The sequence below is a fragment of the Streptopelia decaocto genome (assembly GCF_964273445.1).
Source record: "Streptopelia decaocto genome assembly, chromosome: 1".
In the NCBI taxonomy this organism is placed as follows: Eukaryota; Metazoa; Chordata; class Aves; order Columbiformes; family Columbidae; genus Streptopelia; species Streptopelia decaocto.
Genome location: NC_138663.1, coordinates 84,473,667 through 84,489,674, shown reverse-complemented (window position 1 = coordinate 84,489,674; position 16,008 = coordinate 84,473,667). Strand labels below are relative to the sequence as shown.

General features: G+C 40.7%; 2 long non-coding RNA genes across 2 annotated transcripts; one reads left to right on the top strand and one right to left on the bottom strand.

The window, feature by feature from the left end:
• Nucleotides 1-5,601: 5,601 nt before the first annotated feature.
• Nucleotides 5,602-9,761, bottom strand: LOC309452549. The gene is made up of 3 exons (XR_014186577.1): nt 9,602-9,761; nt 6,874-6,950; nt 5,602-6,415 (listed from the first exon to the last, which is right to left on the bottom strand). It is a non-coding gene; the product is annotated as an uncharacterized lncRNA (long non-coding RNA).
• Nucleotides 7,838-15,598, top strand: LOC309452542. Its single transcript, XR_014186575.1, has 3 exons — nt 7,838-7,870; nt 12,926-13,029; nt 14,676-15,598. It is a non-coding gene; the product is annotated as an uncharacterized lncRNA (long non-coding RNA).
• Nucleotides 15,599-16,008: the final 410 nt, after the last annotated feature.

Sequence of the window (16,008 nt, the reverse complement as noted above, 5' to 3'; positions counted from 1 at the left end):
TCTCCCTTCCCTTTCAGTTCTCTCCCCTGTCCCACTTAGGGGGTGATGGCAAGTGAGTGAATGGCTATCATGGTCTTGACTGCTAGCTGGGGTTAATCCATGACAACTAAGATCTGTGAAAAAGATAGGCAAAAAGAATTGAGGAAGAACTTGGAGAAGAGAACATACTTTAGAACTGGATCTCAAGAGAACACAGAGCCAGCAGAGGTGTTTGAGAATGAGTAATACAATCTTCCTTGTACTTAAATCTGCATACAGGGGCTCAGAAATGGAGGCTCTAGCATTTCTCTGGTTCTTTCGAGCCAGCATGGAATTCTAGTTGAAAACATGTGTATTATGGCCAGAAGATGCTACTGTGCATTTCTGTAATTGAACAGTGCTACTCGGTGGACAGAAATGGCACCTTAGAGAATAGAAAAGCATGCTGCTTAACATCCAGGCATCCCAAAGCACAAGAAAACCTGAAGACAGGGTGTCAGGCTTCACTGTCCTCCAGATTATGCTTCATATGAAGGCGAGGTACAAAAGCATTGTGTATAAAAATTCTACACATTCCATGGGAAAAAATTAACTCTGTTTAAGGGTACTTATGAGCACTGCACAGTTCAGCATAGGTTTATTTCCTTCAATGAACTGAACTTGCTAGAGAAATTATTTTGAAACTATCTACTGTGTTGCTAGCATTGCAAAGATACTAATTATTGTAAGTGACTATGGATAACCATTAACTACTACACTGCTGGTCTTCCCAGTGCTACAGAAAGTATTCTGAAGCAATGGGTGCTCTCTATTTAAAGCTAGCATTATCCTAGTGACATAAAGGTGATGTTCCACTGTGGAAAATTAATTTAGTTCTTAAATAGGCCTATGAAAGGGGAGCTTTATTATGCCCCCACACACACCAGCAATATTGCTGCTGGAGAACTGTAACACTGAATGAAGGAGTCTAAGGGTGAAATTTAAAGGCATCCCTAGCAGATCCATGGTTCTAATGAAGCTGGGAAATTAAACCAAAAAACTTTTAATAGATTTATTCTGTGGTAACTAGTTGTAAGAGACTTCCAAGTAAATTCACCATGCTAGTTTTTGAGGTCATGGGAAAGAAAGCAAGAAAGGTCATTTTTTGAAACCAATGAACTGCCAAATTTGGAACAAAGTTTTAACAGATGAATTCTTGTAGTTGCCAGAAAGCCCCATACATCTTTCAGGTCAAGATTTGTTAAGTAATTTGTAAGCTCAAGTAACATTTTCTGAGAATTCTGTTTAGTTGCATGTCCTACAAGAAGCTACTTGGATGGTGCAGATCAGTTTGCTGCAAGCGAGACATCTCCAAGAAAATTTTGAATGCTGTATTTCTATCAGTATTGGCAGCCACAATTTCAGTAAAGCCAACACTACATTGAAAGAACTGAAAAAGGACTTCGATCTGGTAAGGAAAAACAATATCCAATAAACATGACAGACAAAATGGAGTTAAAGACTTTGATGAATAATTTTATGACAACCTTAGAGGCTGACTGCATTTGATTGGACTTGCAGATTTGTCTATTTATAGTTACAACATAGAAACAACTTGTGGCTATTGTGGGATGGAAGAATGAGATTGCTAACAGACTGATATACCGATTGTTACTCTGATCAAAAAATGCAGGGAATGTATTTAAGTCTTAATAAGCCATGATCCTTTTGTCATATATGTGAAGTCTAATTTTGATTTTTTTTTTTTTAATTTGCAATCTATGTCCTTGTAAATTGCACTAGCTGATTTTCTTAATAGTACAGCTTTTGGCATGCCTAAATGTAAATTGCTGCAGAACGTGCAAATCTTTGACATCAGGTCACATGCCATACTTGTATTTGGTCTGATCCCTCATGCTTGCACAGTTTTTGTTGGTGGTTCTGGGAAGTCTCATAAACCTGTAGTGGTCTGGTGTGTAGATAACAATTAGCATCATGCTTAAAAATTATTGAAGGTTCAACCCAATAGTAGAACTTGGCACAGCTTTACATTACTTGGAGCTTTTTAAGGAGGAACCTCTAAATTTGGTTTGTGATTCTGAGTATATAGTCAAGGTCCAACGCACGCATCTGATTCTGAAATTTTTTTGTAAAAACAAAAAGGGAGAGAAGTAGGGGAAACACCACAAAGCTGATTGTCAAAAGCATTGTATGTGATGAATCACTTACGTCAAAGTGGTGCAGTCCTAATTCCCCCTGTGATGAAATACTTTACAAGTATGACCTAAAACATGCTAAATCAGAAAGAACCTACATTAGTTATGGTCAAATCACTAGTTAATGGTCAATGGGAAGGGCCACATCAATTGATAACATGTGGTCAATGCCATGCTTGTGTCGTTATAGATTAAGGTTTGCTGTGGGTGCCTGCACATTGTGTAAGACCATTCCTGAAGAAGCTTAAGTCAACAGTTGAAGAAGCAGAATCGGCACCTGGTGGTGACAAGATTTGCTACCTGACATTCAGCTAGATGACAACGAGGGGTGATCCACAATGGACTAGTCCCAAGCCTTTGGGACTACGTAATGTAGCCTCTCTGATCATCTGTACAGCATGTCAATGTTGTGAGTATTACAATGTGTAGTAAGCATCATCTTAGTATTGTTGGCCATAAGCAATGCTTTTTGTCTTCCCTCTCAACCAAAGACTAATATTTGGATAACTTTAGCCAACATGAAAGGTTTATGGCTAGTTGAAAAACAAAAAGGGGGAATTGTGGACTATCTTACAGATAGTCATCTTGAGTTACTGGAATGACCTTGACCAAAATAGAATGAGAAACCAAAATGTTTTTGTACAAGAAAAGATATTTACAATGTGTTAGCCAAACTGCCAGAGCGCGTGAAAGATTAAGTAGACCAATGGTAAGATAACTTTGAGTGCGTGGACAGCTGCCATAAGCCAATTAAATCAGAAAGTTAAATGCGTGTACAACAGATACTAATTATAAATGTAAGTGCCTTGCCAAAATAAAGGGTCTCTTGGTTCACCCGCACTGAGAGTCCATGCCTTCAATCCCTCAGTTTTGCATACGTTTTGTTAATTGTCCAAACTGTTTTCATTGGTGTGTGAGCTACAAAAACCCATTCCAGCACTCTTACAGAATCACTTAAGGATTTATCCCATTGAAACAGTACTGCAAATGGTTGGAATTTACTGGCTATGAGTGCCAGCCAAATAGGCAGTTGCAAATTGCGTTGCCATCCCTGTTTTTCTTCAGTAGCATCAGATACTCTCTGTATAGCGTGCTGAGCTTTGTCATCCAAACCCCCAGTAGATAATAAATTTGGGTCTCCTTTCCAAAGTATAAAAAGTGGATGCAGTTCTTCCGTGGTGATACCCAAAATAGGTGGGAGCCAATTTATGACTCCTAGCAATTTTTGTAAGTCATTTATGGTCATGACATTATGGAATTTAAAAGTTACTGGCTGAGGAATGATTTCTTGTTTTGTTATTTGCCATCCCAAATATTTCCATGGAGCAGTTTTTTAAATTTTTTCTGGTGCAATTTGTAATCCAGCCTTTTGAATAGCATTACATAAGTCTTGCATTACTTCTTGTAGTTCCCGTTCTTGTGACATGGCAACCAAAATATCATCCATATAATGACAGATACAAGCTGAGGGATACAGCTTCCTTACGGGTTGTAAGGTTGCTGCAACTACTGTCTGGCAAATGGTTAGATTATTTCTCATCCCTTGTGGTAATATTGCCCAATAGTATCTTTTCATAGGCTCTGCTTGATTAAGAGAAGTAACAGAAAATGCAAATCTGGGGGCATCCTCAGGATGTAGCAATATGGTAAAGAAGCAGCCATTTCCCATTTTTCTTTGGAATACAAATCACTGGGGTATTCCAAGGACTTGACATTGGAAAAATAGGTCCTGCAGCTAGCTGTTCTTGAACTAATTTCTGTAGCTGTTCCAGCCGTTCCCTTTTTAGGGGCCATTGATCTACCCAAACTGGGCTATCTGTTGTCCATTTCAATTTGCATACATCCTACATGGGTGTTTGGAAGAGCTGATAAATGACCCCTAGGAAAAAGACTTTGGCTGTTCAGAATCAATGTGTACTACAGTGCCAAACTGGCCTAATACATCCCCACCCCATAAAGTACATGGTATAGGCATGGTAAATGGTGCAATTTGTGCATGCTGCCCCTCAGGCCCAAGTATAGTTAACAGATATGCACTCCGATGTGGCTGTTGAATACTACCCACTCCAATAATAGTGGATGCGGGAGTGACAGTGGACCACTCAACAGGCCATTCAGAGCTGCAAATGACAGAGACATCAGCCCCAGTATCTAGGAGACCCTGAAACTTCCAACCATCTATGGAACACGTAAGCACAGGTTGTGCTGCCTGAATAGTTTTTGACCAGAAAATCTGGGGCTGACCTGCACTTCCAAAGCTACCATCTCCTTGGTGCCCTTTCCCTGCAGGGGTGGCACTATAGAATGGTATTAACTAAGCAAGTCACTGACCTTGAGGGATGTAGCAAGGTGGCATGGGTGTCCATGCCATAACTTTGATTTCACCTTGATAATCAGAGTCAATTACTCCAGGTAAGGCAAACAAACCCAATTTGGTAGCAGATGATCGACCTATTAACAAAGCATGCATGCTAGGTCCTAAAGGCCGCCACACTCCTGTGGGAATAAGCACTACTACAGTAGTAATTATTGTCACTGATTGGCTGGTGGCCAAGTGTACCGCTGCACTTCCAGATGTTGCGGGGAGGAGATCATGGGCCATGAATTTCCACTTGCATTTATTTGATTGTTTGGGGCATGTGGTCCTGGCCCCCACCTTCTCTTTCCCTGAGAAGGGTTAATTGCTCCCCCTTTATATTAACCCTTGAACGACATTCACTTGCCCAGTGCCTGCATTTTGCACATTTTGAACAATCTCTAGAAGGTACAGGCTTTAAAGTCTGGTGTGCGTACTTTGGGGTAAGTTGGTCATTACATAAGCGATATATTTTGTGTTCCCACCTAAGTTACTGCCATAAAAGCACTTTTTGTCTATCACGAGCCACCCCTCTGTCCTTGATGTGTCAATCCTGTATCAATACCTCTGTCCTTGATGTATCAAGTGGCATACAGTGCTTGCTTCTTGTATTTTTCCACCAACGCTTGTTGTCACGCTGTTGACTCTTGCAGTTTCTCACAGGCCTGATGTCAGAATACTTCCACATTTTATCAGCTTCTTCTTGATTAGTGTGTGGTTTGTTTTGATCTACCAGTCAGAACCATAGAAAAAATTAATCTCAAAATTCATTTTGAGAATTTGTCTTCAGGTGAAAACAAATTTAACAACGTGATACTGTAAGGATTTGGTCTTTTTTGCTAACTAATTGGTGTATAAACGCATACATGAAGACTAGACTAAACACTTTAAAAAACAAGGGATCTAGGCATAGAAATCTGTTCAAAGTTGTGCACCACTGCCAGATGATCCAAAGCCCCTTCAGCTAGTGTTAATATTATCTTCTTTGCAGACAGAAAAAGAAAAAGAAAAACAAAACAAAACAAAACATACATATATATATATATATATATATATAGCACTAGAGGGCAGCAGGAGTCCACGTCCAGAGCCAGTAACGTAGGAGAGACACCTTTTAAATAAAGTCACATGAGGTGTGCAGGAGGAAGGTGATGTTGAGTTCTAAAGCAAAACCAGAGTGCAAGGCAGCTCAGTCTGAGTATTAGTGAGGGAGTCATTTTTATTCAAGCAGCAACATTGGAGTCTCCTTGAAGTGCCAGGGTGCATTCAGTTATTAGGAGATGCTGCATGCTGCCTACCTGGGAGGTGCTTTTTGTTGTGTTGCTGGGTGAGATGCACCATTACCCTGCAGATTCTACTTTGCATTTGCTGCTAGAAAAAGCACTAGTGATCTTCCATGGAACATATTTACAAATTGCCTGTTCTCATGTTGACTTTCCTGCTGGCTCATCTAAATGCTTTCTCTCCTACTTAGTGACCACTGGATTGGTGCAAAAAGATTCTTGGGAGCATTTTAAAGGCAGAGTGTCATTCAGGAAATGCCAGCTCAAGGTCTTTGCCAATGACACAAGGCTATGTTACTTTGCCAAAATACAGACACTGATTGAAACCCTTCTTAGATCCCCTTAGCATTACTGAGACAACAATTCAGTCATTGTACAGATAAGAGCAGGGAGATGTCATCCTAGAAATACAGCAGCTCTTATGGGAAATCTTGTGGAGATACTTTTGCAAGGCCTATCAATGACCGTTATGCTTCTGAGAACTGTACATAGTTAGATTTCATTTGCATCCTTTCAGTATGCTCCGAAGTGTCAGGCAGAGAGAACAGCTGTCATGACTGTAATCTTGCTTTTCATGCAGGCTTCAACTTCCATGTTTCCTTCTGAAAATACAGTTGATCTATTAATAAAAATATTACACCTCAACAAAGCAAAGAAACTCTAATACTGTTAATACAAAACTATGCACAGCAGCCATGAGAATGATTCATACAGATGCAAACAGAGACGCACAGGCACAGAGTTCTTGTTAGCAGCGAGAGCAGAGCCAGGCAGAGCTGAGCCAGGCTGAGCTGACTTTTATTAACAGTTCTCAATTTATAGATTTACAGATATAAGCCTGGATGTTTTTTCAAAAAATGTTATCCCAAACACACCACACTCATATTGTGACTGTTTTCAGTCACATTCCCATGCATATCTTGTGGGCGGTGTTCCGACCCACTCATTCACATGCCCAGGCCCAACATTCACACATCCTACATATGGGGGCAGTTTTCTGACCCGAGATATCATTCTCACTGGCCTGGGCTATCACTCCTTACACTCATAAAAAACATACTTCTGTATAACCTGTCCAAGGTCCTTTAGCTGGAACTGCACATCCTGCTGTTCCCACAATGCACTGAAGCTCATTTCCTGCATAAAAAGAGTAACAGTTTTCACAAGGTGTGAACAATAAACAGCTGTAGAAAAGGGAGCAAAAATGGTGAACTCGTGGCTGTGCTTTGCAGCATGTTGGCCAGGGTATCCAAATAAATATATTTATGTGGTTTATATAGATATATTTTAATATAGAGATATATTTAGAATTTGTGCATGTAAATTTATGGTACAGCTGTTGCATCCTTATAGTTGCTAATGTACCCTGCTTTGCAGTGAGGTGCTTTCTGGTTTCACAATCAACAAGATGAACATGGATGTGGTTAAAAGATTTCTGTCTGTAACTGAAAAAGTTTGCAGCCTTGACTAGTTATTCTCAGTTTCAGAGAAAAAAAATAGCTTCAAGAAAAGGCTACCATTTCACATAAATACAAGACTGTATTTGAAAAGAATATGGAAGCCTTAGAGGCCTCCTGGTGAGGTCAAGCACCAAGCTGACATGGCATCTTTGATCTCTTCAACTCTGTAGTGGAACACCTTAGCAATGGTCTTGAGAATATAAGCAGGACTTCCAGAACAAGATAAATACTCTATGGAACAGTCAGAGGCCTCTCTAGGCAGACAGTAAGCAGGGTTCTGGGCTAGGGGGTGGTTGTGGTTTTCAGACCTCACCCAAGAGTGGGCAGAACAGCTGTTTGTTGTGTTCATGGCTATCTGTGAGCCTTGCTTTAGCAACATTTGTGCCAATAATGGAATGTTCAGAGATTGGAAAATGGAAAGGTTTGTGGAGAAAAAGTAAAATCAAGGCAACAGATAGAACATGTGGCTTCAAAGGGCCTAATATCTCTTGCTGAGATCAGTGGTGTTGCAGGACAGGAATATGCTGACATGGATGTTGCTGTTCCTCTTTGCAGTTGCTGAATATAAAACCAGAACTGAGCTGTCTGGACCAAGAGGTATGTCTTCTCTCTTTTTTCTCCTTCCTTCTTCCAGATGAGCACTCTCAGATGATCTGCTAGCCTTCACGTTTCATTTTTCAGCTTCAGGGAGCATCAGTCCAGCTTCTTGGAAAGTGGCAATACTTATATCAGGGGTGTCAAACTCATTCTCACAGGGGACCGCATCAGGCTCATGGTTGCCTTCAAAGGGCTGAATGTAATTTTAGGACTGCATAAATGTAACAACTCTTATGTAGGACTACAGTCTTAAAATCACATTTGGCCCTTTGAAGGCAACCACAAGGCTGTCCCCCGGTGAAAATGAGTTTAATACCCCTGGCTTATATGAACCAGCACTTAGCCATGAGGAAGCTTTCCCAGCTCTGGTGGTTTGTGTTGCACCAGATAGCGTGAGTATTCTGCACAAAGATGTCATGGCTAATTGTAAGAAGAGTAAGTTCACAGTGAGCACAAGGACCTTCATTGGTAATGACACAAGGGGTGTGTTACTGGTGCCTATAGCCTCATACTGAGCCAAGCGCACACAGCTCTTGCACAAAAGCTGCCCTTGACCCAGCTGAGCAGAGCTCTGCCGATTTCAGCTGTCTCTTCCTGTCCTCACTGAAGGTAGGGGCCTCAGACTGCTTCCTGGTGAATACAGGCTTTTGTTAATCCTGGAAGTTGACCGGAAAAGGAATCCATCATTTCCAAAGTGTTCTCAGGAGTTTTATTTCAGATCACAAAGACAATTACTGCCAAGTTCCAAAGAAATCCCGAGTTAATCACAGGGCTTTTTATTGATTTTTGCCAATATCTCTGACAACTTTTGTGCATTTTTTTATATTATTTTACATTCAAAAATGGGTTTCACTGGAATACGTAAAGCTGCCCTCTCCTTCTTGAGGGAGTTCTCTAAGATCTGCATGTTCGGGGGTATATGGAATGGGGTTTATCCACCTCAGTTGTGGTTTAACCCAGCAGGCAGCTAAACACCACACACAGCTATTTGCTCACTCCTTCCCTTAGTGGGATGGGGGAGAGAATCAGGAGAAAAGAAAAAAAAAAGTAAACCTCCTGGGTTAGGATAAAGACAGTTTAATAGGTCAGAAAGGGAAAATAATAATGATATTGATAACAATAATCAGTCTAAGGAATGCTGGTCAGTGAAAAATCCACAGAAAGCTAAGCCCCTAAGCCATCTCTTATATTAATATTTTTATGCACACAAGAACTTATTGGCTTATATAATGTTCTAGGTTAAAAGTTCAGAGTTTGATTAAAATAAAACTGTGTTATCATATATCACATGTATGTCACTATAAGTACATTCCTATAATCACTGTCCACCAGACTCTTCTTTAGCTTCTTTTAAACAGCTTGTCACAGAGGCACCCCAAAGTTAGTTTAGATGGAAACAGGGTCCAAAACAAACTTTTTTTTCGGTAAAGAAGGTGCAGCAGATTAGCCGGTAGAAAATGGGATTTTAGCTCTCCAATAGTGATATAAATACAGGTTTGAATATCAGTCGAGGTAATTATTGAGGTGCAGCAAATAATGACAATGGAGATCCACAGTGTGCATTCACGTGGCTCACCAAAAACAATGCCAGAGCCATCCCTGACTCCAGAAGAAGTATACACTTATCTGAATCTGGCAAGGAATTATTACAGAAAATACACATGCTTATATTTAAGCACCGAATAAGCACCCGCGATCCTGCAAGGAATTATTAAGAAGTTTATCACTCACCCACGTGACTCGGTGGGGGAATCCGTGACCCAGGAGATTACCTTAGGAAGCCATCCTGCCTAAGGGGGAGGGCTCTTGGTCACAGCCTTTGGCCCGCGCTCCAAGAGGTCCACACAACAACCAGCACGACCTCGGCGGGGCTCCTGTTTTTAAAGCCTTGTCAGATCTGACTGTAGGCATTCCAGAAGCTTCTCTGCACCCCCACTCCGGCTGTGGGGTGCCTTGAAGCTTCTAAGCACCTCCACTCTGGCTGTGGGTGCCCAGTGGCTCCTTGGCACCTCTGCGCCCCCTCCTCCTCTCTCTTAACGACCCTGGCCAACAGGCTCTGGGGTCAAACAAAAGAAGCTGTTAACCCCATTGCAGGAGAGGGGGAGGGAGATGTGTATGCACCTTCAATATCGAAGGAAGGGAGGGGGAGAGACGGCGGGGTGTGCATCTGCCACACACAGCTTCAAAAGCTTGTAAAGAAAAGATAATAAGAATTGTTCTGTGGTTTCACCTATATCTGTAAAAGTCAATAGTGTTAAAGCTATGGAGAAGCCTATGTATATTTTAGTTATGAATGTCTATTAATGTTAATTTAAAGTCCTTTATCTTTCTCTACAAAAAAGTCAAGGCACTCCAGTTTAAAAATGGAGCAGTAAAGTTGCGTGTGTGCTTTTGACACGCGGAAACAACTTTACAACCTATCAAGTCGTAAAACTTTAGAACTCACAAAGTTATAAAGCAGGTATGTTTATTTCAACGTCAGGCACAAGGGGGATCGTTCCACCATTCATGCGCAACTTCTAACAATATGAGGTGTGTTTAAATACAGTAAGGTGTTACATATTCATAATGACCCCAGGAACACCTATACATATTCATAACCTTTCCCACCTCTTATTAAAATGAGTCCCAGGTAATCATTTCCATAGTCTCCTCCTTGACCCCGCCCTGTTGCGCATGCGCAGTGCCATCTGGTGGTCTTGAGGAGAGGTCTTTGGGGGTCTTTGGATGAAGGCTCCTTCAGCTTTGTCACAGTGAACTTTTTACCTTTGGCTCATTATGTTGAATTGACTGGAACCCAAGCTGCCAAGTCGATTGAAACCAGACTGGCGGCCCCTTTTGCTGTAAATCTTCCTTATCTTGTCTCCTCAAGTTTACAGCTAGGTGCAGTAAAACTTCTTATCTTGGCATTCGATGGGGTTCTGTTTTTCTTAACATAAGTTTACATAAAGCTCTAAACTAAGCACTTATTGTGTGGCTAAGCCTTTAAGTGTTAGTTCGTCAGTAGGCACCCATTGTATGTTTAATTAACCTTTAAAATGTTAGTTCCGTCTATCACTTTAGCTTGTGAGATATTTTTCTCTTATAAGAAGTAGCCTGGTTACTGACAGAACATCACCATAAATATGTGTATTTGTGGGCCTAATTCTTATTTATCACTCCCTTCTTCTTTGCCAGTGAAGTGTTCTAAAGTGAGTGTAACTAACCATATAAGTTCTTTTCTCAGGGTGTGATAAGAATTATGAAATATAATAGAGTTTGTGTGCATTGTTGCACAGCAGTCTGATAAACAGAATACAGTCATCAAATTTGGAAAAGTTATTAATGTAGCTCAGATTCAGCCCAATTCCTCTCCATGTTTAACTGCAGAACCAACTTCCAGTTCATTTTAGCCAGTATGTAATAATTTATTTTTAATAATCTGAAGAGTGTAAAAATGGATGATTGTGACTTATATAGTACTAGTAGTAGTTACTTTTTTTCCAGTAACAAGCTCATTTGGGATGCATGATCAAATATGTAGCGATAAGTGTTAATTAAAAGTACCTTAAATATTGTCAGCCAGAAAGACTTCCTTCCCCTCCCATATAGTCCCACTGACCTCATAAAATGCAGCTTATGTTTCTTAGACCTGCCAGTGTGTGACCCTCACTTTATTCACTGACTGGCTATATGTTATTTGTATATTGTAAGGAAGCAAAACTACTAAGCTTAATTGTTTGCAGAGTGTCAAGGAAGTTAAAGAAGTATTTTTTTAACTTCAGTGACAGCAAATATATTCAATGTTCATATTTTGAATGTTAGATATTGATTAAGTGAAAGACATGCATATATACTTGCTACATCTCAGCCTGTAGTATTGCAAGTCACTAAACTTACGCTTTCCTTGTCTTTTTATTTGGATATCTAAGCCTCCATCTAGCCCTCTTCTGACTGAAATGATCTATCTGTCTCCTCTCTGTGCTCTTTCCAGTTTTGTCTTCTCTGTCACCAACGTAGTTGCTCTGTTGATAGACAAGAAGACTTAGCTTTATGCCAAACTTTCTCTTTTACTATTCCACTCATAATGCTGTCCATTCTCCCACTGGATCTCCTTTTTAAAGCACACACAAACTGGGGTATTGGGCAGAATCAAAGAAGTGGTAGGCCTGCATGTTTGATGCTGGTAGTTGAAAGAGGAGGCAAACCGTAAGAGAAGTTGGGATCAACTGCCCAAGGAGTCATCAGTCCTGCAGGACAGGATGCTCATGGCTCCTGAGTAGCGTAGTGTGAACTACTAAGCAAGGAGAACATGGTTTGTTCTAGTTTTGTTTTGCCAAATTGAAGGAGGCCTTCAGCCTTCAGTATAATCTCATACTGATGTGTGTTTGAAAGAACAGAAGGTAGGATTTGTAGGACGAGGTAAGTGATGGGGGAAGTCCAAGACTTTCTTGTGTTCCTAAGCATTTATAAGATGACAACAAGTAGTTGTCTGAAGATCTAATAATGCAAAATTTTAAAAGGTTGCTTTGTTATGTGGAGACAAACAAAACTACAGTCTGATCATAACTGTGAAGCTTGGCAGGGCTTGATGCAAAAGGGTTGTTTAGTTGTTACAGAAAACACATTTAGAAATGATGAGTTTTACTTGAGTGGGAAGAGGAAAAGTAAAAAGAAGAGGGGAGAAAGGAAGTAATTTGTAAGAAGTGTTGTATGGAAATTGTAGAGCACATAAGGGGTAAGCATAAGGATACCACAAATGACAGGAGGACACAGAAGGTCTGAAATGATATTTGATTCAACTGATCTGTAGTTTTCATTGGCTGAAGGAAGGTTAATTATCTGAAGTCAGTGGTGTTGAGGGAAAGGAAGATACCTGGATAGCCATTGCTTCTCCTTTTTGTCATGACATTCACTATAGGTATGAGCAGAAATGAGAGTTATGAGATTTATGGTTATGAGCTGTGAGACCTTTTCCTTTTTTTTTTTTTTTTTTGGTGTGGGTTTGTGTGTGTATGTGTGTTTTGTTTTGTTTTACTTCTTCCCTCTTCATTTCTCTCTTTCTTTCTTTTACAGGTGGACACATTCAGTTCTCTAACAGGAGGAGTGCAGAGGCAATCTTGCATGTAGTGGTTCAAACGAGTCCAGGGAGCTCAGATAACAGGTTTTGGTGCACATAGGTGTGCATGATTGTGCCAGGAGCCTTCAGTATGATCAAGCATATGCAACGTCTGTGACAGACAAACAAACAAAAAAACAACCAAACAAAACTCCTCCTTTACTCAGCTTTGAGGAGCTGAACAAACCTAGCTTCAATCAGTAGGCCAGTTTCTTTCTCTTTCACCCTCATCAATGTTCATCAGGATCCATTCCTTAATTCTATTATATAATGAATTAAAAGGCTCTGCTGTAGGTAGCATTTTAGTTACTTCAGACATCCAACTTCTTTCCCTCAGAGCCTTCTTAGAAGCTGAGATTTTTTCTGCATACAAATAGCGGCAAGCCTCTTTTTGCAGGAGCAGCAATGCAGACCAGTCTTCCTTCCTTCCTTCCTTCCTTCCTTCCTTCCTTCCTTCCTTCCTTCCTTCCTTCCTTCCTTCCTTCCTTCCTTCCTTCCTTCCTTCCTTCCTTCCTTCCTTCCTTCCTTCCTTCCTTCCTTCCTTCCTTCCTTCCTTCCTCCCTCCCTCCCTTCCCTCCCTTCCCTCTCTCCCTTCCCTCCCTTCCCTCCCTCCCTCCCTTCCCTCCCTCCTTTCTCCTCTCTTCCATAGAAGACTTCCTTGTCCCTTTAAGGAGTGATTGTAATTAATTCCCCCAACTATTTAAAAAAACCCAAATTTAACCCCAGAGAAACATGGAAAACTGAAATGAAACACTGTGGTCCTGTTTCTGAAACACATATTCTTGGAAGCTCATGTGCACACTGGAATTTTACAGCTCTTACCTCTAGAGGAAGATGACCTTATTCCATATACGTGCTGATACGCTCTTCAAGGCATAAGACCTTCCAGTATGAACTGAAAAATCTTGCAATTAGATCTGTGTCATTTTCTAATCATCTGCTGCTGTTGATGAGCTAGAGGAAGGCAGGGCAGATTGTTTCCCTGTCATCATAAAGGGCATGCTTTTTGTAACTTCTCTAATGTGTGGAGTATCACTTGGTGAGGCCCATTACTGTTGTCCAACCTGACACAAGAAAGACCAAGGAAATTACAACTACGTAGTTCGTACAGACAACAAGAAAGAATTCCTAATGTTTTATAATTAGAGAACATGAAAATGTGTACATTATATCTGACATATTTTAAGCTGTGTTAATATTATTATATAATGAATTGAAAATGCAGTTTCATGTTAGAACTTGGCGGACTTCAGAGAAGGTATCACCGAAGGGAGTGAATCCTGTTTCCCACCATCTCCTGTCACAGGTTCCCACCCTTCTGTTGCCTCATACCTAATGATTAGCAGACTACTGGGTGACCCAGATCTTCTTACTCCTCACATGGAAAATGAATAATTTTGATGTGTGGATATGTTTTATGCATGTTAGTTTTCTATGGTCGGTAAAGTGTTATGACTCATTCTACAGCCATATAACGTTATGATGCATTCCAACGTAGGAGACTGCTACTAGTGGAAAAGCAAAAGGGTTGTGTTCAGCCACTGTGAAAGATTTGACAGAAATTGCTGAAACAATTCATCTGTGAATGGATAACAAGGCTTTAAAAATTCATTCTCAGTATGACATCATTATTTCAATCCCAGACTAGCAGAACAGATAAATTTCCTAGTTTTTAAATGTACATTTCATTTTGATCTGTTTGTATAGATACAGTTACATTAATGATTAAAGGCTCATCTCCACAATCCCATAGCCAGAGGAAAAATGAGAGGCAGGAGAACTACCTCTAACCTTGGGAGAAATCGGCACAAGCTCATTTAGCTCCTCACGGAGCTGTCATAGGAAGGTGATTAGACCATTGTCCAGGCATGAAAGCCACTCAGGTGAGTAAAGGAGACAGCTTCTTTGCATCACTTTGCAGACACAAGTGTTGCTACCTACATGGGTCTGAGACAACATAGGATGCAGGAGAAAAGCATTTGAGTATTGTACAAAACTTGATCAGATTATGGTTCCTTGGTTTAAGGGAGGAACTAAAGGTGGGTAATAGGAGGGATCACAGTGGCTTGGGGAGGAAGAAGCATGGGAAAATAGAGGAATTAGGGGACAAAAGACACCAGTCACATGTAAACAGATTGCTGGTTCATGTACTCGTCTGGCCATGCCCAATGTCTGATCGCCATAGTCTGTCCTGTCTTATTAAAATCAATTACTGACTGGTTTTGTGGTTAAGTGGGCTCTCACTTCTGTGTGACTGGAGGTGTAATTGCCAACAATTAGAGTCAGACCACAAGTCCTATGGGCCCATGTGATTATGATGCCATCAGATGGAGCGAGTGAAGGTCTTGAGTGGCAGCAGCTGGCAGTGGATACCACAAGTCAGAGAGCCAAGCAACTGGAAACATGAGCTGGATGCCCTAGAGAAGAAGAACAAACATTAACTCATATTTGTCAAGTGAAGACGAACATCTATACCACAGAAGGTCATGTTTTAACAACCAGACTGCATGGGAAGCACATAGCAGCATCCTTGAGGATACTTCAAAGAAAGTGAATGTGATTTTCTTATGTTATTGGATGATTATGCTCAGTATTTCATTTCAAGACATATTGTAACATCCTTACGGACACCTTGCCTTCCCTTGTGGAGGTGTATCTGTCTCATTGTTATGAAATAAAACTTTTGTCATTTTACTCTTGTGTTCCTTTCCTCCTTGGTCAATGAATGATCCAAATCACTTTTGTGACACTAGCAAGAAGACTGCATGTCTAAGGCCAGTTTCTGGGAGATCCAGAGTGTATATAGAATAGAGTGGAATGGAATGGAATGGAATGGAATGGAATGGAATGGAATGGAATGGAATGGAATAATTTGAGTTGGAATGGACTTACAATGATCATGTAGTCCAGCTGCCTGATCACTTCAGGGCTCACCAAAAGTTAAAGCATGTTATTAAGGGCATTGTCCAAATGCTTCTTAAACACTGACAGGCTTGCAGGCTTGACCACCTCTCTAGGAAGCCTGTTCCAGTGTTTGACC